Here is a 25,393-nt window from a genome sequence, read left to right as displayed (position 1 = left end):
TTGTACTGGTTAAGCCACATTGGCTTAATTTTTTGAAACATTTCCCAGTATTTGCTTTATTTTTTTTCTGGAACTGGAATAATACAGAGGTCTGTAGCTGAATTAAAATAGATCTTATTTATCTCTTTATATCTTATTTTAAAAAATCTTATATTGTGTATTATCACGTATTACATAAAATGCAACACACTTCATATTAATAAATATTATATTAATATTTATTGCATGACAGTTAATGCCAAAGCTTTGGCAAATTGCTGTTATGTTTCCAAAGTATACTCTCTCTCATCATCTAAAAGACATCCTTCTTCAATCCTGAAATATGCTTCATGAAATATACTTCATAAAAAGTACTTCATTAAATGTATTTTATGAACTGCTATTGTCAGGGACTACCAAATGTGGTAGTAATAATTCTTACTTACTATACTTGGCACTCATCACACACTGAAAGTTGCTCAATATTTTTTAAATCAATAAGTAACTTTTGTGTCACTCAGACAGCTTGTGTTTTAAAAATAATGCTTGTACATCTTCTTTATAGTTACCCAGATTGCCAGCAAGCCAACTAGGTTTTCCAGAATCAGTTGACAGCCAGCAAGAGTAATATGATCGCTTTAATATTAATATATTACTAATATTTTTATACATAAAAAAGAAAAAAACATGGAAAACTTGCATTAAATTTGTTTCCTAGTCACATACCTACACTTAGATCTGGAAATGCTGAGGGTTGCATATGGCTGGAGACCTTTCATTTTATGGTATTTTTTGTTGTAATAAGCAAAAGGGGTCGCATGTTTCTGTAGGGATGTCATGCAGTACACTTTGTTGTTAGCAGCCAGTGTTTATGTCTTGAATTCCTAGCCTGAAAGATGAGTGGGGTCAAAAATACTAACAAAGCTGTGTAACTTGGTTGTGTTTATGTGGCTCAAGGCAAAACACTATGTGTTTGGTTTAGCTCTGCAGATGAGGAGATTTATCATGGTGCATAGAGTACCTTTTTAAAAATGCTTAGGAGCTGGGGCCACTAGACAATTTCTGAAGAGGTTGAATAAATCAATTACATGCCATTTGTAATTGTTACCTAATTAAGTTTACAGAATGTTGTCTTCATTCTTGTAACAGTAGTAAGAGTTGGGCATTGATTATGTCAATGCGAGCTTGACCACCACATATCAAAGGTTCATTGAGCCCAATCTCCACTCTTTCCTAGCATCAACAGCTGATGACTGGGTAAATGTATCATAATGAGACGTGCATGACGCTTTCTACAACTCTCAAAACTTGCTGTCGTGATGCTCTGAGATGAAGTTCATGCCTTTGTAGTAACAGCCATTTTTAACCTCAGATGTTGCCAAATGCCTTTTTCTATCCTTACATACTTACTCTTAAAGTCTCCAGTGGCTCTTACAAGAAGTTTAAGGGCTCACTACATATTATCAGAAAGAAATGTTTTGATTTTTATTCAGCATCTTAATGATGTACTGTTAAGGGCTGATGAAAATCCTGCATCTTCACACTACTATGTCCAACCAGTACACGGAACCTCACGCAGCAGTGTATGCACAAAATCCAAGCGTTCAGTACACAGATTACAACAAACACAAACAGAAATGCTGATCACTAATGCAGACACAAACAGCACCAGTGGCTTCATCCTATTTCCCACTCAGGCTGATAAAGATGAAGTCTCATAGTGGGAAATCGTACATTTTTACAATATGAATCCCTCCAGAAAGTGGCCTAGACATGGTTCATCCAGTGGCTGGCTCTTGAATCCTTTTGCCTCCAGTTAGCTCATGCACACAAAAACCCAAATAGGTCTCTCCACAGAAACCCAGACTTTATGTCCCTGACAGTAGTTCATAGAATCATAGGATGGTAAGGGTTGGAAGGGACCTCTGGACATCATCTAGTCTAACTCTGCCACTAAAGCAGGTTCACCTCAATTGGGTCACACAGGAATGTGTCCAGTCAGATTTTCAAAACCTCCAGAGATGGAGACTCCACATCCTTCCTGGGCAGCCTGTTCTAGTTGACCTGGACCTTCTGATCACTTCAGTATCTTAACTCCTTCAGTTATCTCAGTCACAGAAGCTTAGCTATCCAGCCCAGATTTACTTCCATATTGACAGCTGGCTGCCAGCAGAATTCTCCTGTTCACCGACTGCTGTGGCTCAATATTCACTATCAGTCACATTCAGTCCAGTTGCTGGCACAACACATGGGGCCCTGTGACTCGTGGCCCATCGTCCAGTTGATGGCCCTCAGAGATCCATACACACACATGCACACACAGAGTCACCTCATCCAGGAAAGCAGCTAAGAGTTTAAGGAAAAACCAGGAGGCATTGTGGTGATCAAGCACAGGGCATGACCCCTTCTATCTCTGTATTCCTTTTATTTTCCCACATGTACTCATTTCTTTCCCTGCCTTTGGTTCTTCTTGTAGTCATCCTATAACAAGGTTTGTACAAGGCTGTTGTCAGAGGATGTAGGGAGACAACTAGGAAAGCTAAAGCCTCATTGGAGTTGTACCTTGCAAGGGAGGTCAAGGACAAGAAGAAGGGCTTCTTCAAATACATCATAGATAAAACTAATGCTAGATGTAATGTAGGCCCACTGTTGAATGAGGTGGGTGCCCTGGTGAATGAGGTGGGTGCCCTGGTGACAGAGGATACAGAGAAGGCAGAGTTACTGAATGCCTTCTTTGCCTCTCGCTATACTGCTTGAAATTGTCCTCAGGAGCCCCAGACTCCAGAGGAAGTCATGTTAAAGGAGGAGTTTTGTTTGGTTGATGAGGACTGGGCTAAGGATCAGTCTGGATGTGCATAAATCCATGGGCCCCAATGGGATGCACCCATGGGTGCTGAGGCAGCTGGCAGAAGTCATTGCTAAACCACTCTCCATCATCTTCATGGAGAACAAGAGAGGTGCCTGAGGACTGGAGGAGAGCAAAAGTCACTCCAGTCTTCAAAAAGGGTAAGAAGGAGGAGCTGCGTAACTACACAGACAGGTCAATCTCACTTCCATCCCTGGAAAGATGATGAGACAACTTATCCTGGGTGCTGTCTCCAGGCATATAAAGGACAAGAGAGTCACTAGGAGCAGTCAACATGGCTTTATCAAAGGGAAGTAATGTTTGATCAACCTGATAGCCTTTTATGAAGATGTGACCAGTGGTAGTGCAGTGGATGTGGTTTATTTTGATTTCAGTAAAGCATTTGACACTGTCTCCCACAGCATCCTCACAGCAAAACTGAGAAAGTGTAGGCTGGATGATCAGGTAGTGAGGTGGGTCGCTAATTGTTTGAAAGGAAGAAAGCAGAGAGTTGTGATCAGTGGGGCCAGGTCTAGTTGGAGGCCTGTGTGTAATGGAGTCCTTCAGGGCTTCGTGCTGGGACCAATATCTTCGTTAATGATCTTGATGAGGGAACAGAGGGCACTGTCAGCAAGCTTGCTGACAGTACCAAACTGGGAGGAGTGGCTGACACACCGGAAGGTTGTGCTGCCATTCAACGAGACCTGGACAGACTGGAAAGTTGGGTGGAGAGAAATCTGATGAAATTCAACAAGGAGCAAGTGTAGAGTCTTGCTTCTGGGAAAGAATCACCCAATGTACCAGAACAGGTTGAGGAATGAGAGTAGTGTAGGGGAAAGGGACCAGGGGTTCTTGGTGGGCAGCAGGATGAGCATGAGCCAGCAATGTGCCCTCGTGGCCCAGAAGGCCAATGACATCCTGGGGTGTATTAGAAGGGCTGTGGACAGTAGGTTGAAAGAGGTTCTCCTTCCCCTCTACTCTGCCCTTGTGAGACCACATCTGGAATATTACATCCAGTTCTGGGCCACTCAGTTCAAGAAGGACAGGGAGCTGCTGGAGAGAGTTCAGCACAGGGCCACAAAGATGATGAAGGGAGTGGAGCATCTCCCTTCTGATGAAAGGCGGAGGGAGCTGGGGCTCTTTAGCTTGGAGGAGACTGAGGGGCGACTTCATTAATGTTTACAAATACGTAAAGGGCGAGTGTCAGGAGTATGGAGCCAGGCTGTTCTCAGTGATGTCCAGTGATAGGACAAGGGGCAATGGGTATGAGCTGGAACACAAGAGGTTCCAAAGAAATACAAGGAGGAATTCCTTCACTATGAGATTGACTGGGCACTGGAACAGGCTGCCCAGATGGGTTGTTGAGCCTCCTTCTCTGGGGACGTTCAAAACCCACCTGAATGTGTTCCTGTGTGACCTACTCTAGATCGTCCTTCTCTGGCAGGGGGATTGAACTAGATGGTCTCTCAGGATCCCTTCTGGCCCTTAAGATTCTGTGATTCTGTGATTCTATGGTTTGGGTTGGAAGGGGACTTTGAAGATATCTAATCCAAACTTCCTGACATGGGCAGAGATATCTTTCAGTAGATTAGCTTGCCTAAAGCACCATCCAAACTGACTGAACGCTTCCCATGATGGGGTGTCTACAGACAGCTTCTCTGGGAAACCTGTCGCAGTGTCTTATCCCCAAAAATGTCTTCCTTATCTGGAATCTAAATCTGTCCTCTTTCATTTTAAAACCTTTACCCTTGTCTGCCACTGCAGGCCCTGGTAAAAAGTTTTTACCTGTCTTTCTTGTAAGGTCCCTTCATAAATTGAAAGGATGCAGTAAGGTTTACCTAGAGGCTTCTCTTCTTCAGACTGAACCACTTCAACTCTATCAGCACTTTCCTGTAGAAGTGTTCCATCGCTGATGATTTTTATGGCCTCGTCTGGACTCCCTCCAACAGATCCATGTCTTTTCAGTGTTGAGGGCCACAGAGTAGTGCAGAGGAATCTCACTAGAGCAGAGCAGAGGGGGAGAGTCTCTTCCATCAGGATCCTGGCCATGCATCTAGCATGCAGCCCAGGATATGGTTGGCTTTCTGAGCTGTGAGTGCAGTTTTCCATCCACCAATTCCCCATGTACTTTTCTGCAGAGCTGCTCTCAAGCTCTTCATCCCCCAGCCTGTCCTGATGCTGGGGGTTTCCCTGACCTATATGCAGGACCTTGTACTTGGCCTTGTTGAACTGCATAAGGCTCACAGGGCCCACTCCTCCAGCCTGCCAAGGCCCGTCTGCACACCATCCCTCCCCTCAGGCGAATCAACTGTAGCACTCCGCTATGTGGCATCACGCCAGGATGTACCTGTCACAGAAAATAAAGTTTGGCTATTTATATACATTCTGGCATTTTCTATTTAGTTACCATGCTGTTCACAGAATGTCCTGAGTAGTACCAAACCACAGACCTGAGGTTTTCTGTTACAGGTGCCAATTTGGCCTGGCCAGGCTGGAGGTGAGTCCACCTTAGAGCTGGGGGAGAAATATCTTGTACTGTAATTAAAATCTAGTTATTGTTTTTACTATGGATTTGCTTACCAGTAACATAACTTGCAATACATCTAAATTTCGGTCACATTTATGACTGAAGTTCAGTGTGTCAAATTAGTCTTAAAGTAATTCTAGTTCAGGTAGCAGTCTAGCCATAACATTACTAGCTTTCGTGTGACTGCCTCAACATTCATTCAGTGTCAATGCATACTTATTTACTTTTGTTATAGATGGCTACTCTGAGTATTTTCTATTTTTTAAAGTATTTAGTAAATTTGACCGAAGTCCACTGTGAAAATTTCCATAAAATAAAAATCTCACTGCTAAATAGAAAAGCTACTAGTATCTAGTTTTCTGTGCATTTTTAAATAAAAGAAAGGCTAAATGCATCTTATACACACACAGGAAAAAATTATTTACCTTAAAAATTAATGCCGTCTTTTGTTATTAAAGTATTATGTATGTTTAAGTCATCATGTAGGAAAAGAATTGTAAAACTGACCTATTTCCATTTTGTGCAATATATCTGATTCACATAAATAACTTTAAAAATCTTTTGTGTGTCATTGCACTTCTGAATAACAGTCCTGTGTGTGCAAACAAACATTGAAGTGGTGGTGATCCTGTGTCAAAATAGTTCATTAGCTTCAGTGCTAGGTCTTAACAGTATTACTAGTCTGACAAATGATACAACGTAACTTTATTAACATTAACCCAAAGCCTCAGATTGTCATTCGTGTGTATCTAAACACTTGAGCTGAAAAGCAATTTATTCAAGGTGAATAGTGAGAAACTGGGGAAATTTTGACCAATGCTAGCTGGAAATATGAGACCCTTAAGTAACCTTTTCAGGACTGAATTCTTTTTATTGTTATTTCAATTATGTACTGCAAGAGTATTATGCTCTGCTAGCCTGAAATTACCTCTTTTTCACAATGCCTTCGAGGTCAGCAAAGAAGGTTTTGCAACACCTGTGTGATAACCTGTATGTGTGCCTCAGAAATAGCTGTTGTTTGTTCCAAGCTCTAGTGTTCTGCACACCAGAGTGAAGTGATGTGCCCTTCTGCAGTGACATGAAGGTGTGCAAAAGTGTTTTAAACTATTCTGTCTTAATTATGCTCAATACCTGTTCAGCTAGTGCATTTGTTATTCCTCCCATGCTGTAGCAATACTGCAGTGTGTGGGTTGTAATGGACTAGGAGTGGTCACACAAGATGCTAGCAGCCTCTTATTTCAGTAGCTGTCCATAAGTAATTTTTCTGTGGAGGCTGTTGTGTAACTGGCAAGGCCCTCTTGGCTGAGTAATACAGTCCCTGAATGCCAGATGGAGGTGAAGTTACAGCAGTTGCTGGGACCACCATTGTTGATTGCTTCATGACCTGGTGTTTGTGGTTGAACCCGGTTGAGCATCCTAGTTGGGCATAAAATGTCTGATGCTCATCCAGCTTCTTCAGATATTCTGGCTTATATATCAGCTATTAGCCAGTGCTGGAAATGAGTTACTGACCTAAATGAGTGGTTGCTTTGTGCCAGTGTGGCCATTTAATTACCAAATGGATTGGCATTTTGTTGACTCTTAGAAAGTTCCCCCATTATATTAAAAAAACCCAATTATTTTTTGTCTATAAAAATCTTCATAGATTGATACCAAATAATTTTTGTTCATTTCTTTGATTTGTTTTAAGAGTGAGCCTAATATGTGATGTACAATATTTGTTTTTTCTGATATTCAAGGACTGAAAAAAATTATTACAGCAGGTACAAAATTAATTTTCTTTAAGGTACGTGTATATTGTGTCATAATTATAAAATGTATCTATTGATCTGTGTTTGCACCCATTTTATGTTTCACGGTTTCTTTTTTCCAGAGGTAAGAAATAAAATTGTTAGTGCCTTTGAATAATGAGTTTTCTCACCTGTACACTGAATAAATTATGATCGTCAAGTTTTGACAGTTTCTTTTTAGTTTTTGCAATTGAGCATGTGACATGAACCAGAAGCTCTGGGCGTACTCCTCAAATCTGCATGCAGGTCCTTTAAAAATCTTTAACATGAGGGAAATGTAGAGGGGAGATGGTACATAGAAGAGGTTGAGCAAAAAGAACAATTATTTTGTGGTTTAGGACCTTCAGCATACATTGGAATTTCAATGTCTAGAAACTTGTTTTGGAGTTAATGCAGGAAATAAGAAGACTAAGAAGAAATAATAGGTGTTGGTAATTGGAATTGCATTATTTTAGCCTCAGTTTAAGTGAAATCAAGGTCAGATCTAAAGACCTCCAAACTGTTCTGCATGAAGTTTTGGGATTTATTTCAGTGATGATTGTTAGTTATAATTTAGTAACCTAAATAAGAGGACAGATTGTTAGGAGTTAAACACCCACTGTTCGTAATTATTCTGGTAGAGCCCATAGCGCTGTATGGTGAGTGTTTTGTAATATCACATGCCTTTCTTTAGAAATTACTAGAAGAAAAATAACTCTTACCTCTTTATCAGAGAGTAGCCACTGACAGCAGCCACTAATGGCACCCACTGAGAGTTTTGGTTTTGGTAATTTTATTGCCTATTTTCAGGAACAGTTTGTTCTTGCCTCTTTCTTGAAATCATTTAAGAAGTAACAAGTGGCTATGCTCACAGAAAAGATAATAGATAAGTGGCTAGTTTGAGCCAGGATGACAAAACCTATAACCTTAACATGTGTTTGCCTGCCATGGCCAGATGCTGTAATTTGTTTGTACAGAAATTATTTTATAACACTGTTATATGCTGTCATGGTTTAGCAAGAAGCAGTTTTTGCTTGGTGACATGGGGAGGGTGTTGCAGTGAAGACCCAGTAAAGAGTTTTTGGACTCTCCCTTGGCTCCTGGGTTCAGACCCACCTCCAGCCCAGCTGGGCCAATCTGGCGCCTCTGCGATCACTATTTAGGGGACGGGAATTTGAAGTGCTGGCAGGAGGTGTAAGAGTGATACAAGATGGAGACGACCACGTGGACTCCACAGTCAGAGGAGGAAGGAAGGAAGGAGGAGCACCAGACCAGAAACCCCACTGCAAGCCGTGGCCAGAACACAGGCTGTGCCCCTGCAACCTATGGAGGGCCATGGCAGGCCTGAGAATCACCAGCAGCTCCATGTGAGTGAGCCCGGACGGGCGAGGGACTGTGTGGGGAGGCGGCCATGGCGCAGGCCGTGCTGGAGAGCCTGCGGGCCGCAGAGCAGCCCCACACGAGAGGCAGAGAGGAGCTGCAGCCTTTGGGATAAATGCGCGTCGGAGCAGCCCGTGCAGGTCTACCGTGTGTGTGAGGTACCCCACGGACTTGCAGGGAGAATGGATGCAGAGCCCACCTACCCTGAGGAGAGACAAATGGCAGAAGCCATCAGGAATAGAGTGACTGAAACCCCCACTCCCTGTCCCCCTGAGCTATTCAAGGTGGGGAGGAAGTAAAAACAGGGCTCTGAGCCCGAGCATAGGGGAGAAGTGGGGAGAAGATGATCTTAAAGGGCTGGTCGGACTCTTCATTGTTGTACCACTCTGTGTTGTTTTATTTTGGTTATTTTGGGGTTTTATGGTTATGTTTTAGTGTGTTGGATTAAATTATTTTCTGTTTTCTTCCCCAAGCTGAGTAGCCTGGTCTGTTTTGTCCTGGACCTTAAGCGGCAATTAAGCTCTCCCTGCCCTTTGGCAATTCTCAGGTCTTTAGTACTTGAGGCTAATTGTGGTCTTTTTTTCCTTGATGGGCCTAAACCAGGACATAGCCATGTTTGTACTTAGTTTTTGAGGGACAACCATAGCTAGTCTTCCAAAAGCCAGCAAAATTTGTTGTAAAGAAAAGGAGTGGGAGTAGAATAAAAATGATCCCTTGGATCTTGTTGACTGAGTTGAAAGTAATTCGTTCGCTTATTGATTGCACGTTGAATACCTTTCACAGAATCACAGAATCTTAAGGGTTGGAAGAGACCTTGAAAGATCACCTAGTCCAGCCTCACTGAGCTGAAAGATGTGAAACAAGCTTACACATGTCATAGTTTACACTGGAGCTCTTTGTGTACAGCATCTCGTTCTGAGGCTCACAGGAGATTTGGAACACTCTGAACTCAGAATTCTCTGTGTATTCCTCCTGCTCCATCCATGACTAAAGGCTGTGGACTGCAACATGCAGCCCTGTACAGCAAACTGGCCTTCTAGTTCTTTGTCTTAATTATTGTCTTTGAAGTCAAGCAGTGAGAAATTAAGGTATAATTAAAAGTTGCATTCTCTCAAACAAATGTGCAAGAGTTCTAAAATTCAAGCAGTAACTTTGCTTTCAGTGGTGTTGTTCCAAATCATTTCTCTATGATTGGACCCTGAAGAACTTCCTCACAAAATCTATGATGGAAATTTGTCTGTATTTGATGATAGTGATAGGAACGTCAATTTGAATATAGAATTTTTTTAAATGGTATTCTCCTTATTATTATTTTTTCTCCCTTACTATACAGGTGGCTACATAATTCATACTTCTTCAGCAGGCAAGTAAATCTTTATGCCATGTCTTTTTTTACATGATAATGCAAAACTGTAATGCTATAAGACAGTATATACAAGAATGCACTGTAAGTATCTCTGTAAAAACATTTCCTTAATTGTATGAAATATGTGAACTTTGAAACTTGTACTTTTAGTTATTAAAAGCACTGTAACTACTTTTGCATTGTTTTTTCTTTGGAAATGATAATTTTAAGGGCTTGACAAGGGTTGTTTTGTGGGTTTCTTTCTTCTCTTTGCAAAACCTTGATGAGGTTATCTTTCTGACACCATCTCAGGCAGTAGGATGGCAATTTCTATCATTACTACAACTTCTGCAGTAGAAGTAGTATCCCATTTTTATGCAACTGATAGAACAAAGGAAGTTCTCTATATTTCACAATATAGGAGTTAGAAAGGAGGTGTCAGAATTAGAAAAGTAAGGATGAAAGCAATCAGGATAGGAAGCTACAGAGGGTTTCTGTGGATGCTGGTCTTCAACTTTTTGTTAGAATTCTTTTGCATAGAAAAAGTAATTTCAAAAGACATGACAAACTCTTATTCAATTTACTGTATTTCCCCACCCATGTGATTGAGTACAAGGTTTTTGGCTGGTTTGATTTCATAAATCAAATTATCCACTGGGTAATTTGGCTTTGAACAGAGTTACATTAAACATCATTGGTCTATAGTGCTGTGGTGGCTCAAATAAGCTGCATGTGGTGCTTCTCACCTTTTCTTGTGTATTTTGACTCCTCAGTGCTTCCACTGCACCATGAGAGAGCCATGTATCTAGGAAGACATAGGACCATAGACCTATTCTGGAAATATCACTTGGGTAAGGAGTACACTACAATTCACTTTAGGCATGTTTAGGTTGATGTGGAGCAAAAGGGTTTTTTTTGGTTGGTCCATCACAATTGGTTTGTTCCACACGAAGTGCTAAAACCTTTTGTTTTGTTTTGATTGTATGTTTCGATAAAATGTTTGAATTTCCAGAAGGATAAAAAGGTGTTTTTTTTCCCAGTTAATACCCCTCACCTCTCCTTTGCTGAACTCTGTTGTAAATTTACGCAGAAGATGTAAACAGTATTTTTTCTCTTCTTAAAAATATTCTTCATGAAAAGATAACCTAAGTAATATTTTGTCTCTTACTGCAGGAAAAAAAAAAGCAATATTTTTTTTTCAGTAAGAAAATCAGGTGCTTTTAATTGACCTGAAAGCTGAAGCTGATTTCCTACTGTATTCTGAAATTAGGCCTTGTATGTCTGTCAGTGCAAAAGATTAAGTTCTTTTATAGTTTCCTTAGCACAGGTAAGGCGTCTTTTCTTGTCATCAGTGGCAAAACCAGATAGCTTTTCAGTTATTACACCCTGCTGTATGTTTCTATGCCTTTGAAAAAGGATAATATTCATGTGGGCTACAAAGCTCCAAACATGAGAGAATGGTAAGAAGAGAAATTGGATTTAAAGCCAAAGCTCAGGTGGACAAAACCCTGGTGAAGGTCAATGTATCCACCCAGACAGAGCTGGTTAGTACAGACGCTTCAGGTGGAGTGCAGGGAGTGTTTAGACTGCTTAGAGACCTATGCTTCTGAGGTAACCATGTGTCATAGGTGCCCTCAAGTTCAAGAGCTGCAGCACCTGGTGCAGGAAAGTGTTAGTAGACTGTGTAGTATTAGAGGGGCAGAGTTGGAGATAGATAGAGGCTTCCACAATCAGGTGCAAGCCTCCAGTGAATCCAATATGCCTTGGACCCTCATAACAAAAAATAGAAGGACAAAGGCTTGTCTTGAATACACTCCTTCCAGAGTGCCCACTACAAATAAGTATGAGGCACTGGCAACAAGGGACTTTGACGAGCAAGCTCCAGAAGTGGAAAACCCAACAAACACCTCACCATCAGCTGCTCCACCTGCAACAGATAATGGACACCACAGAAATAAGCAATGGGTGCTTGTTGTGGGTGACTCATTGCTAAGAGACACCAAGAGACCCATCTATGGAGCAGATAGGGAGTTGCCAGAGGTGTGCTGTGTGCCAGGAGCCAAGGTCAGAGATATGGCTGAGAGAGTGCCACGACTTGTCAGGGATGCAGGCTACTAACCACTACTCCTGTTCCATGTGGGGATGAATGATGTAATGAGAAACAGTATCTCCAGGATCAAAAAGGATTTTATAGCCTTGAGGGAGCAATTAAAAAGTAGGAGGCCTCAGGTTATTTTATCCTCCATCCTGTTCACTAGAGATAAAGAGGGAGTCTGCAATGGAAAAATCAGCCAAGTGAACTCCTGGCTGAGAGTTGTGCTGGTGGGAAGCTTTTGGATTCTACAACAGATCCTTCCTTGGGGACTACAGCTTGATAGGACAGGATGGGATTAATCTCTCCCATAAGGGCAGTGGAATATTTTGAAATAGGCTAGCAAACTTGATAAAGAGGGCTTTAAACTAAGGGACTAGGGGGCTGGGGGGAGAAGCAACATAGAACAAGCTGTCATCTCTAGGTAGGAAACAGGGCAGGACAGGGAATGCAATGATAAATGCCCTTCATCTGCACACTGGGCTGAGATGCAGAAGGCTGACCACTCTGAGGGAGAGCCAAATCAGAGAAGATCCTCCTGCATCTGTCCAGGGAAACCTGTGCATCTGTCCAGGGAAACCTGCAGTGCCTCTACACCAATGCACGCAGCCTGGGGAATAAGCAGGAGGAACTGGAGATGTGGGTGCGATGCAGGGCTACGACCTCATTGCAGTCACAGAGACATGGTGGGACAGCTGCCATGAGAGGAGCACAGCCATGGAGGGCTATGGATTGTTTAGGAAGGACAGGCTGACAAGGCGAGGAGGTGGAGTTGCTCTCTACTTGAGGGAGCAATTAATGTGTACTGAACTGTGCCTGGATGGGGATGAGGAGCGGGTAGAGTGCTGATGGGTGAAAATTAATGGGCAGGGCAAGGCAGGTGATATTGCTGTAGGAGTTTGCTACAGGCCACCTGATCAGGAGGAGGAAGTGTATGAGGCCTTCTATGAACAGCTGAGAGCTGCCTCACAATCATAATCACAATCCCTGGTCCTCATGAGGGTCTTCAACCTCCCTGATGTTTGTTGGGATAGCCACACAGTCAAGCACATGCAGTCCAGGAGGTTCCTACAGATTGTTGACGACAATTTCCTGTCACAGATGATTGAGGAACCAACGAGGAGGAGTGTGCTGCTGGACCCGATACTGACAAGGAGGGTGTGTGATTGGGGATGTGAAGGTTGGAGGCAACCTCAGCTGCAGCGACCATGAGATGGTAGAGTTCAAGATCATGTGTGGAAGAGACAGGCCACAAAGTAGGACCATGACCCTGGATTTCAGGCGAGCCGACTTTGGCCTCTTCAAACACCTGGTTGGACGAATCCCATGGGATATGATTTTAGAAGATAGAAATGCCCAAGACAGCTGTTCAGTCTTCAAGCACCACTTCCTCCAAACCTAGCATAAGTGTGTCCCAATGCGCAAGAAAGGAGGAAAAGGAGGTAGGAGGCCTCCATGGATGAGGAAGGATCTGCTGGGACAACTCAGGCACAAAGCAGCCATCTATGAGAGGTGGAAACAGGGGCTGGCTTCTTGGGAAGAGTATAGGAACATTGCCAGGGCATGCAGGGCTGCAGCTAGGAAGGCTAGAGCCCTTCTAGAATTAAATGTAGCCAGGGATGTTAAGGACAGCAATAAGGCATTTTTCAAGTACATCAGCAGCAGAAGCATGGTGAGGGGGAATGTGGGCCTGCTGCTAAACACAGAGGGTGCCCTGGTGTCTGAGGATGCAGAGAAGGCTGAAGTACTGAATGCCTCCTTTGCTTCAGTCTTTATGGCCAAGGTCCTGATGGGATGCATCCTAGGGTGCTGTGGCTGATGTGATTGCTAAGCCTGTCTCCATCATTTTTGAACAATCATGGATGAGAGGTGAGGTGCCTGAGGACTGGAGAAAGGCCAATGTCACTCCAGTCTGCAAAAAGGGCAGGACGGACGACCCAGGAAACTACAGGCTGGTCAGCCTCACCTCCATCCCTGGAAAAGTGATGGAACAACTCATCCTGAATTTTATCACTGAACATATGAAGGATAAGATGGTTATCGGGGGGAGTCAACATGGATTCACCAAGGGGAAATCTTGTTTGACCACCCTGACAGCCTTCTATGAGTGCATAACCAGCTGGCTAAATGAGGGGAGAGCAGCAGATGTCATCTACCTTGACTTCAGCAAGGCTTTTGACACTGTCTCCCACAACATCCTCATCAGAAAGCTCAGGCAGTATGGCTTGGATGAGTGGACAGTGAGGTGGATTGAGAGATGGCTGAATGACAGAGCCCAGAGGGTAGTCGAGAATTGAGTTGGAGGCCTGTGGCCAGTGGAGTTCCACAGGGGTCAGTTCTGGGGCCAGTCTTGTTCAACACCTTCATCAACGACCTGGATGAGGGGACAGAGTGTACCCTCAGCAAGTTGGCTGATGCCACCAAACTGGGAGGACTGTCTGATTCCCCAGAAGGCTGTGCTGCCATTCAGCAGGATCTCAACTGGCTTGAGAGTTGGGCCAAGAGGAACCTCATGAGGTTCAACAAGGGCAACTACGGAGTCCTGTACCTGGGAAGGAACAACCCCATGCACCAGTACAGGCTAGGGGTTGACCTGCTGGAGAGCAGCTCTACAGAGACATACCTGGGAGTCCTAATTAATAATAAACTGAACATGAGCCAGCAATGTGCCCTCGTGGCCAAGAAGGCCAATGGCATCCTGGGCTGCATCGAGAAGAGTGTGGCCAGCAGGTCAAGGGAGGTTCTTCTTCCCCTCTCCTCTGCCCTGGTAACGCCTCCTCTGGTGCCCTGTGTCCAGTTCTGGGCTCATTAGCTCAAGAGTGATAGGGAAATTCTGGAGAGAGTCCAGTGCAGGGCCGCCAAGATGATCAGGGGACTGGAATATCTTTCGTATGTGGAAAGGATGCGGGAACTGGGGCTGTTTAATCTAGAGAAGAGGAAACTGAGGGAGGATCTTATTAATATTTACAAATGTCTTAATGGTGGGTGTCAGGAGGTTAAGGCATCTCTTTTTTTGACGGTAGTAGCAACATGACAAGAGCTAATGAGATGAAGCTAGAACACGAAAAAATCCATTTAAATATAAGAAGAAACTATTTCACTGTGAGGATGAGGGAGTCCTGGCACAGGCTGCCCGGAGAGGTTGTGGAGTCTCCTTCCTTGGAGGTCTTCAAGTCCAGACTGGACATGTTCCTGAGTGACCTGATCTAGGTGAACCTGCTTCTGCAGAGGGGTTGGACTAGATGATCTCTAAAGGTCCCTTCCAACTCTATCATTCTGTGTTTCTATGATTTCTTGCATAGTCTTTCCATAATACATTCCAGCGAGTTAAAACCAAACCCCAGCAGAAGCTGTTTGTATTTAGATGCAGTTTTTGGTGATAAGCTCCTTCTCACGTGTTTTGGCTGAAATGTCTTGAAGATGTGATAGTAGTTTTCTCTGTTTATATTTTTTAAAGGAAAATCACCTTTGATTAACATAAAAAGAAAAAGGAGGCAAACTGTATTTTGTTAGAGAAGAAAACAAGTTTCAGTTAAAAAATGAGACATTTATGTGCAAATGGAAAAAAGAAATATAGAGCAAATTAAATTTCAGTGTTTGCCATATGAATCCTTCTTTCATCATTCAGGCTTTACTATTACATTACATAAAAAAGTAAATCTTGAATATAATTTTGAGAAACTCCAGTAGAATAGCAGAGAACACAACTTCTAAAACTTGTTATTTGTAGCACTAAAAGAAAGTGGAATAGCGGCCTTTGAAATGATTCTCTTTGTATTCAAGCTAAGACTCATTTGACTGCTCTGCTTTATTTGGCACCCTAGATTTTTCCGCAATTTGTTATGAAAAGTGTTGTGAAACAAATACAGTAGAAAACAGAGCTTTACTTAAAAGCAAAGTTTCTTTGATTGTATGGTAACATCGAGACCTAGTGAACTGCGTAATTCTGTCAAACTGTCAAGAAATCAATAACATTTGTCCATTACCCTGCTGCAAAGGAAATATTGGGATGCTGTTTTGCACTTCTCAAGCCAAGGCTTCACAGTATTTATTGTGGAATAGCAACAACGCTACCATCATGGCAAAGTTCTCCTGTTAAAATATGATCTCCCTCAGGAACTCAAAATCTCTTTGTTTATTCAGGTTAGCTTGAGAAATCTATTGATGCTGGACATGTGGCTTGACATAGGCAGCAAAATTTGAGGTTGCATAAGACGGAGGAACATTCTCTTTGTGGAAAATAAACAGAAAATCCCATTATTCTGTGTACAATTTACTCTTTTCTGGTAGAGTGAAAGTGATGCCTGTACTTTTCTGCCCCCTCTTACGAAGCCATTTTGTAACTCTGTCTTCTCCAAAATTATGAATTGGTTTCGGTTCTTTCTGTTGCCTTTTACTTGCAGACAAGTGACATTGACCAGCAGTTTTGTGTATGCTTTGAAATTCTCAGATCATATGTTTGTGGACAGCAGGATCAGGCTTTACTGCTACCCAGCATGTGTGTAGGACAACCTGATTGCAAAATGACTGGGCTGAAGTGACACGGTCATGGCCACTGAGTCTGAGCAGCTCTTAGGACTCAGAGTTCTGCTTTGTGCTTGACAGATTTGTTATAAGCCTACACTGGTGGTTATGACTTCCTGCAGAAAGTATTTCAGAAAGTCTGTATGATGAAATGCTATTAATTTAAATGTATTTAATATGAAATGTCCTAACAAACTGCATTGTTTAGAGAATGAAACCATGCTGCATGCACCTTATCCAGAGAAAGAAACTAGAGCATGATCTCAGAAGTGCTAGTGGAGACACTGCTCAAATGCTGTTTGTGGAACATCTGGAAACATCTCAATTATCAGAAAGGTGTTTCCAAAGGTCAGTATTAACCAACATAGTGCCAGAATACTCTAATCAGATGGAAAGGAAGCTTGTGCCTAGCAGGAATAAAAAGTTTCTTCAACTTTTCTATCATAAATCCTTCGGCAAACACACTGTGCAAAACCAGCATCACATCTGTTTGCTTGACATCCATCCTGTAGCTCCAGGGGAAAAAAAAGTGGATGAAAGTCTATTATCAGTGAAGGGATTTTTGAAAATAGTTCTGTAAGTCCTTTTGGTATACTTGCTTTAGGCTCATTTTACTTCTACACAAACTAAAAATTACAACACAAAAGATAGCTTTGGTTCACACTTACAGCTTTGTTCATGTCATCTGAAGAGAGGAGATGCCTGCCATCCTGTTACTTAGTTGGATAAAGACAGCATTGTTTTAGACAAACTCTGTGTCCCTGCAGAAGTGGTATTGGCAATGAAATGGGGGGAAAAAAAATTGTCTGTAGGCAAAGAGGGGCAGTGGGACAAATAATATTTATGCTCCTTGAAGATGTTTTGCCAGGATGCGTGTATCTTGCAATGCTTTTATGAAGTTAAAGATATCACAACTCTAGCATCTTTGTCTCTCAAAACATTTTGATGAGTCTTTCTCCCCTCTCCAGACTCTCATCAAAGCAAGCTGCAGGTAATCCGACCCCTGCATTAATGAAGCTAGTGAGGTTTGGGTGTGAGTTTCCTTATTGGAGGAAACCTGTAACTCCAAAGAGGGAGAACAGTTAGGGATCAGTTAGGAAAATGGTTACTTCCTTGTTTCCCTCTTTAAGGCAGCCCTAACTGTGGTGTCTTCGAAACATTTGACTTTGGAGTGAAGAAGAGGAAGCACTTTCTTAAATTTACAGATTCAATGAAGGTGTTCATAGTGCTTGAATGGTAGGTGGTCCTGCTAACTGATATTAACAGTGATCCAGCAAAATCTGTGGCCAAGTGTGAACAGAAATGTGGTTTCTCCCTGCCACCAGTGCAGTTTAAATAGTGAGAAATAAATTATGGTTACTATCCTAACTTCCTATTACTCAGTTTAAAATGATAGAATCATAGATTTGTACAAACCTTGGTTTTTGAAGAATGAAAAGTGTGAATAAAACCAGAGCAATCACAAACAATTTTTAGGTGAATCAAAATCCAAGCATTCTTTAAAAGACAGGAAATGTTTCTATCCTATTGTCAGAGAATATGAGTGATTGTTGAATTAGTTAAAAAGCAAATGTCAACATATACTTTCCTATATGTGTTGTACTCATTTGGGTGAAAAATCAGATATCATGTCTGTTTAAAGTACGTCAACTTGCATAAACCGCAGATTTTTTCTTACTATCAAATAATCTATTGAATTGATCACAGCTAACATTATTTGAGAGATATTGGTAAAAACTTGAAAATAAATACTATATGCTTAAGTGGATCTTTGACAGTAACTATTATAAAGTGTGGATTCCATCTCTGATATTATTGCTTTTATAACCTAAAAATAATTTTGTTTTACATGGACTAGATGATCTCTAAAGGTCCCTTCTAACCCCTACCATTCTATGAGTCTATGATTCTATGATTCTGTGAGCCATGATCACATTTCAGCAATCTCCAGCCAACTTTTGAAACCTAGTTTTTGGTTCACCACTTCTACAGTACAATTCAGTTCTCGTCCTTCATATAAAATGTTAGTGGATGTGACACTCTTGTCAGTGTGAGGTTTTTGTTTATATGTGCAGGGTGGGTTAGTTGATTGGATTATTTTTGGTTTACTGGTACAACATGTCTAAACAGCTTCATCAGTTAAGGAAATTTCAGTGAATCCTTGTACAAAACCAGGGGTTGACAGTGGATTGTCAGAAGTTGAAATAACACCACTGAGGATTAGGAAAGGATTGCCGTATAAACTGAGTCATCTCAATTGTGCCTTGACCAAGGTGAAGTTCACTGCATTTTAATTTTTTTTGGTCATTGATGAAAATTTGGAGAAGTTAAAGGACAGCGGTTACAAGAATGTGTATGGAGGTGTCACAAAAATTAGATCCAAATATTTCCTAGTGGATGAGGTATGACAGGACTCAACCACTGGATCTTTCATGTCCTGTGACAGGGTAAGCTCTTTCTTACTCTGTGTATCCGAGAATACTGTGTATACTCAAGTAATTTTGAGACAGAGCAGTCAAATGGTGGTCTTGAATATCCAGGTACACAAATAGGCTTGGTTCTGGTTCCTTCCAAATAGGTAAGTACTGCTTTTCTACTTACAGTCTTTGGGAATGAGGTTGGGAAATCTAAGTTTAATGAAGAACATGTTTCTAGGTGAGTTATAGTTAGCTGAGCACTGTTTTCAGCTCTGTGGAGTTCATGAGCTTCTTGGATGCTACTCTTTGGCCTCACAAGTTTGGTCCAGGTGAATAGACCAGCCAGTGTGCCTTTTGGTGGAGTGTGAGTAAACAGGTGAAGGTCTAGACAGGAAACTGTGTTTCTGGTGTTGAAATAACCTCTTACTTTAAACTAGATTGTATCAACTTTCTTCCCACTTTTTTACTAGGTTGCATCCAGGCTGCAACACCAAGGGCTAGTTAACCAGAGAATAGGGCTGTCAGTGAGCATGGTAACACCAAAAATACTTTTTTCCATGTCATAAAATCATTCAGATCCCTCATCTCACAGAATACTGCAGTTGCTTGAGATTTTGACTGTTTTGTTTTGGTTTTTTTTTTTTTTTCTGAAGCTCTTTATAGATAAAAATGATTATATATAACAGAGATGTAACAAGGTCTAGGATGTGCTGACTTCTTTTTCTTACTTCCCTATTGTATGTTGGCTCACTTCAGGGAGAGAAGCTCTGTTTATAGAAATCTTGAGTTGAACTCGTTTACAGATGATCTATATTTGGGCATCTTCTGACATATCCTTGCATCTAAAATGGGCACCATAATTCTTCCCCTGTAGAGGAGTTAGAAGATTAGTTACTCTCTATAATGAGCTTTAAAAATGACAAATCTTGTGTTTGCATCTCTTTAGAATATAATTAGGAAGCCATACAATTAATCTGCTTCTGTGAAATTAATACTTAAAAATTACTTGTTCTTTAAAAATTGTTTATGTGCAAGATTTGAAGTATTTTTTAAACGTATTTTGTGTATGTGATGTTGTTTACCAAGAAACCCAGGCTCCACTCTTGCAGTACACACTGTATGGATTCAGTCTTCAAAACTGAGGCGCATTATATAATTTTATTGTTTATCTGTTTACTCATTATTTAAAATTAGGTTTTGTATTTTTAGTAATGAACATAATTTAATACTTGGAACAACTGATTATGAGCTGATGTGGAGTTTTCATTACTTTTTATGTTAGAATTTATTAAAGAGAATCTGTGTCTCACCTTAATCCTGTATGATGCAGGAACTTGCATGATGAGATTTTTCTGGTCTATATTACACAGTCCTCAGAGTAGAATATTATAAATGTCCCTCATGGCCTTCAAAGTTTCATCTTAAATGCAGGGATGTATTTTACAGGGTAAAACAACTGCTAAGATAGTTTATAGCTTAATTCACAAGGAGGAACTCTGCATCATCAGATTTCAGACAAGAAAACCGAATAACGTGCTCTGTCTGTTGTTTGGACAAGGAAGGAAAGTCAGTACTTGGAGAAAGGTTAAGGTTAGTAAGAATGGTGAAGGGATGAGACAGGAAAAAAAAAAGAACAAAACAGAAAAAATCTAATTCTTGACAAATATATAAAACTGCCACCAATTACTGTATTCTCTGTTGTCACTATTTCCCCCCATCTCTCCTTTTTTCATCACTTTGAACAGCACATTTTTCTACTAATGCTGTGTTGTGCTTAGTTCTGTGATAGGGCTGTAATCTTCATTCCCTTTAGCTGTGTGCTGCTTGACGAGGGACCAGAACTTGGCTTAGCTTGACTGTTCCTTTCCTCCTCTTTGGCCTCAGTGGAAAGGTGGCTAATGACACACAGGAGAAATGGAGGTAGAGACAAGAATTTAAGTGCTGTGTCCCCAGCCTCTATGCTGGGGATCAGTAAGGGTAACTGGATTTCTGTGCTCCATTTCTGTCATTTGCACTGCAGACATTTCATCACAGGAGATCATGGTCCCAACGTGTATATCTGACCATTTGGTGAACTTTAAAAATACAGGTTGAATGTCTGTGTCCTGAAAAGATCTCAAACTATGATTAAAATGTGACTTTTAAAAGAAAATATTTTCTTTTAAAGGAATAAGGAATGTGTTGCAAAGAAACTGAGGACTGCAAGGGATCTGAGGCAACAAGTGACAGGTAAAATTAAGAGATTTTATTGGTGTGGAATCTGCAGACCAAAGTGACGTGTTCTTTTTCCAGTGCTTGGAAAAGCGAGAATCCTAAGAATGGGATTGAGGGCCGGCAGTGGTGAGCACAATAGATATTGAGAGAAGTTTTGCCTGTCTCTTGATTTACACAGGTTTTATTTGCCTGTGGTTTACAGAAAATATATTTCACTTTGCAGAAATTCAACCTGTAGGAAGTACCTTCAGGGCACAGCTACTGCATCAGTCACCCAGGGAACTCAAATGTAGAAATGTCTCAGTGAGAGTCCCAGAAGACCTTACATGTGGGAGGAGAGGCTAAGGATGTGCAGGAAGGTGGCAGTTTTGAGAATGCTGTAAATGTTTGTTAGTGAATGTACTGGTGTTTGGATGCAGCCTTTCAGGTCTCTAAAAAGTTAAATGAGGGGATTTGTGGATTTGTTCTGCCAGATTCAAGCATGGTGATGCAGTGTAAATCTCAAGTTAGCTGTCAAAAAGCCTTTAGAACTGACTTGTGTATAACAGAGTTCTGACCAAAATGAGCCGCTTAACCTGACTGTCCTGATTTCCAGTCCCATACTTCCGTTATAAAACTTATTTCTGTTCAGTGCAAGGCACTGGAGCCAGCAACTGTAATGAATGTTGTGAGAAGAGGGAAAGTGTCCTGCAGCTAGGTAATACACAGCCTTCTAGGCAAGCAGCTTGCAGTTTCTGGCAGGAAATTCCCGCTGGACAGTGTCAAATGCAGTTTGAGAGAGACAGTGGTACTCATGTTCAGTTTACTATTAGTGAATAATTTATCTGTGCTTACTGTGTTGTATCAGTTCTTGAAGGCTTTACTTTGTGAATTTTTCTGTGGCTGATTTTTTCCCTGTTGATTAACTATTGTTGAAGTAAAAATGGTCTGCATCGAAAATATAGCAGATGGGGCCGTATTAGTCTGATTCTCTCATCCATGAAAATAAATGCTATAACCATTGCAATTTGGCAAAATTTTGGTGCCAGTCAACAGAGTTGCTGGAGGATTAAGGTTTGCAGTGACCTTTGTGTATTCCTTGATTTCTATTTTACATGAAAGTTGATATGATACTTTTTTCTTGATATAGTTAGACTTTATAAAACGGGGTGTGTTCATGGATAATCTTCCTAATTCTGTAACTACTGTTTTAATATTTAAATATAATGACCTCAGAATGCTGTCACTCATGGCCCAGATAATATTTGCAGAATGGCTCAGGATGGTGATTCACTGTCAGATGCCAGAATAGATTTTAAGCAGCAGGCTATAAATTTGACTAATTCAATATTGGTTAAAGAGAGAAGACATCAAGCCATCTCATTTACCATATGATACAGGGCATTAAACCAAATACAGAACAAATACTACAGCTCACCTCTGAATTTCCTCAGTGTAGGAGATGGAGATCTGAAACAGTGCCTCCTAATATGTTCTTGAGCCAGTGGCTTGGTAAATAAAAACCTTATTCTCATTTACCTCCAGAAGTTTTTTCTCTGTTGTCCTGTTCAATACCAGATTTCTATCTACCAGGGTGATGAAGTAATGTTAAGGTGAAAAAAAAACCCTTAATCCCTGGATGACACCATAAAGAAACACATAAGTTGAAATATTGCAGTGACTCTGTGCCAATATTGTAAATTACCTCTTTATTTTTTGAAATAATCAAAATCAAACCCAAAATGTGCAAGAAGAACACTGACAATTAGTGAGCCAGTGCCTCATGAATATGCCGGTGTATCTAGTTTATAATAAAGTGCAAAGCCATTTGAAAGACTCACAGTGAAGTTTTAATTAGGTCCCGTAAGACTATGAGGAAGGCTTTATTTGAGTGGTCCAAATGTCCTATTAGTCTAAAATCCTATCTCACGTTGTGGCCACAGGACATGCTGGGAAGGGATCAGCTTAGGTATATGTTCTGTTTTCCTTTTCCTCTCTTCTGAGATGGCTTTAACCTTCTATTTTTTCAACTTCCTGACTGTTTTAATTCTGAATACAGAAATTCTGTGTGTTCAGTAGTCTACAATTTTTGTACAGTGAACTCTCTGATCTCTCAGCAACCCAGTGACAGTGCCTTTATCACTTCATTTGTCAAGGCACAACACCAGTTTACTACCAACTGCATAAAACCACTTTCTTCTGTTTGTTTTGAAGGTGGTTTCTATGATGTTCATGCAATGGATTATTTTTTTTAATTGGAAGAGAAGATGAACAGTGGATCCCTGTCTGTCCATTTCATATCTCTTCTGATTTTGTAGACCCATGTTGTATTCCAATGATTTTCCTTTCTTTGTACTGAAGAGTACAAAACTACTCACAGTATTCATTTCGTAGTGTAACAGCCTTGTCTACTTTTCTCTGTTTCTTTCCTAATCATCCCTTGCACTCTGCTTTGCTTTTATCTTGGTAGCTGCTGAACATTGGTCTGGTGTTTTCATGGAAATTATGCCAAGGTCTTACTCCAAGTGGTAGTGCTAAGCACAGAGCCCATCTTTTCACATGTGAAGCTTGGAATGTTTCTCCTCACATGTGTCACTTTACATTTGTGTACAATTAATTTTTTCCGCTATTTTACCGTCCAGTGTTGAATCTGCAGTTTTTCATAATAGGTTCTCATCATTACTATCTTGAATAATTAAAAAACTTTGTAATCCTTTGTCTTCTCTGTCCCAGTCTGCAACAGAATTCCCCAAGGAAGTCCTTTGATGACCTTGTTCCACAGTAAGAACTGACAGATGGTCCAATATTCCATCTCTGTTTCCTCACTTTTGGTCAGATTGGTTTTTTTCTTTTTTATCCATGGAGGAATGTTTTAAGTTTTAGATCTTAGCTTCCCTAAAACCTGTCAAAAGCATTTTGAAAACCGTATCATTGTAATCCAAATGCTTGTTGAACCCATCAGAGAGCTCCACTAGGTTTAAAGGAGATGATATGCTTTTTCATAAAGCCATACTGACTCATGCCAAATATATCCTATTAATTCTGATGTCCATGAATCCTTTTCTCATTGTAGCCTCTACTAATTGAGGTGATACAAACATGAAGTGTATGGGCTTTGTGGATCTCCTTAGAAACTTTTTAAAAATTGTCATGGTTTTTACCCTCCTGTCATTCATCCGTTCTCATTCTAATTTAACAACTGTGGGCTACAATTTTTTTGCCAATGCCAGTGGCACCACAGGTCTCAGGATGTGGAAAAACCCAGCCTAGGCATTTGCCTTCTCTTGACTCTAGGCACAATAGTCTCCTTGACATTAACATCAATAATGTCCTTCCCATTAACATGCTACTGATTCAGTGATGGGGAAGGATTGTTTTCTTCTCCCTTAGACACTTCTCTCACCTCCATACACTCATCCTTTTACTCTTGTTCCCTTTTTGGAATGCTGCCTTCTTCCAAACATATTCCCTTCTTTTCCTTCGCTTTATCAAGGATGTAAGAAATACAGAATATGTGTAATGTTTTGTATTTGAGAAGCTGGACTAAATACTGTCAGTAGAACACATCTGATGATAACTTTGTAAGTTAACATGTCCTTGAATATTACAAGCTGTTTTGATTTATACTGCTGCTTGCTGCTTTTCCTTCAAGGATTATTGAGGAGTGTTCAATTGCTGCAGGGATTGTCTTCTTCTGTTCAATATTTGCTGGTGCTTGAAATTCTGAAATGAAACAATTAGAATAGAATTAGTCTTTAGAAGTTAAGAACAAGAAACATTTTAACCTCAAAGATAACATGCTCTTATAAACATCAGGTAATGAACTAAAGCCTTAAAGGTACAGCAAATGATTAAACTTTCTAATGTGTCTCCTTGAAGACAGACTTTGATTAAGGCTCCTGCCATGGTTTAGCGAGGAGCTGCTTTTGCTTGGTAACAGGGGGAGGGTGTTGAAGTGAAGACTCAGTAAAGAGTTTTTGGACTCGCCCCCAGCTTCTGAGTTCAGACCCACCTCTGGCCCGGCTGGGCCAGTCTGGCATCTCTGCCATCACTATTTAAGGATGGGAATTTGAAGTGCTGGTAGGAGGTGCAAGAGTGATAAAAGATGGAGATGAGCACGCGTATTCCACAGTCAGAGAAGGAGGAAGGGAGGAGGAGCACTAGACCAGAGACCCCTCTGCAAGCCGTGGTGAGAATGTGGCTGTACTCCTGCAACCCATGGAGGGCCATGGCAGGCCTGAGAGTTACCAGCAGTTCCATGTGAGTGCACCTGGACGGGCGAGGGACTGTGTGGGGAGACGGCCATGGCACAGGCCGTGCTG

The 25,393-nt window shown here is 41.2% G+C and overlaps 1 protein-coding gene across 3 annotated transcripts in view; it reads left to right on the top strand.

Moving 5' to 3' along the window:
* The window catches only part of RASGRF2 (Ras protein specific guanine nucleotide releasing factor 2), a 142,705-nt gene that overhangs the window by 21,976 nt on the left and 95,336 nt on the right, over positions 1 to 25,393 (top strand). The window contains exon 2 of one of the 3 annotated variants that reach the window (XM_062017546.1): positions 21,046 to 21,107. The exons of the other annotated variants lie outside the window; for them this stretch is intronic. The gene's annotated coding sequence lies outside the window, so the exon portion shown is untranslated. The remainder of the gene's footprint in view (positions 1 to 21,045; positions 21,108 to 25,393) is intronic. 3 annotated transcript variants of the gene reach the window in all.

The sequence above is a fragment of the Colius striatus genome, chromosome Z, assembly GCF_028858725.1.
Source record: "Colius striatus isolate bColStr4 chromosome Z, bColStr4.1.hap1, whole genome shotgun sequence".
NCBI lineage: Eukaryota > Metazoa > Chordata > Aves > Coliiformes > Coliidae > Colius > Colius striatus.
This window is presented reverse-complemented; position numbering and strand designations above follow the sequence as displayed.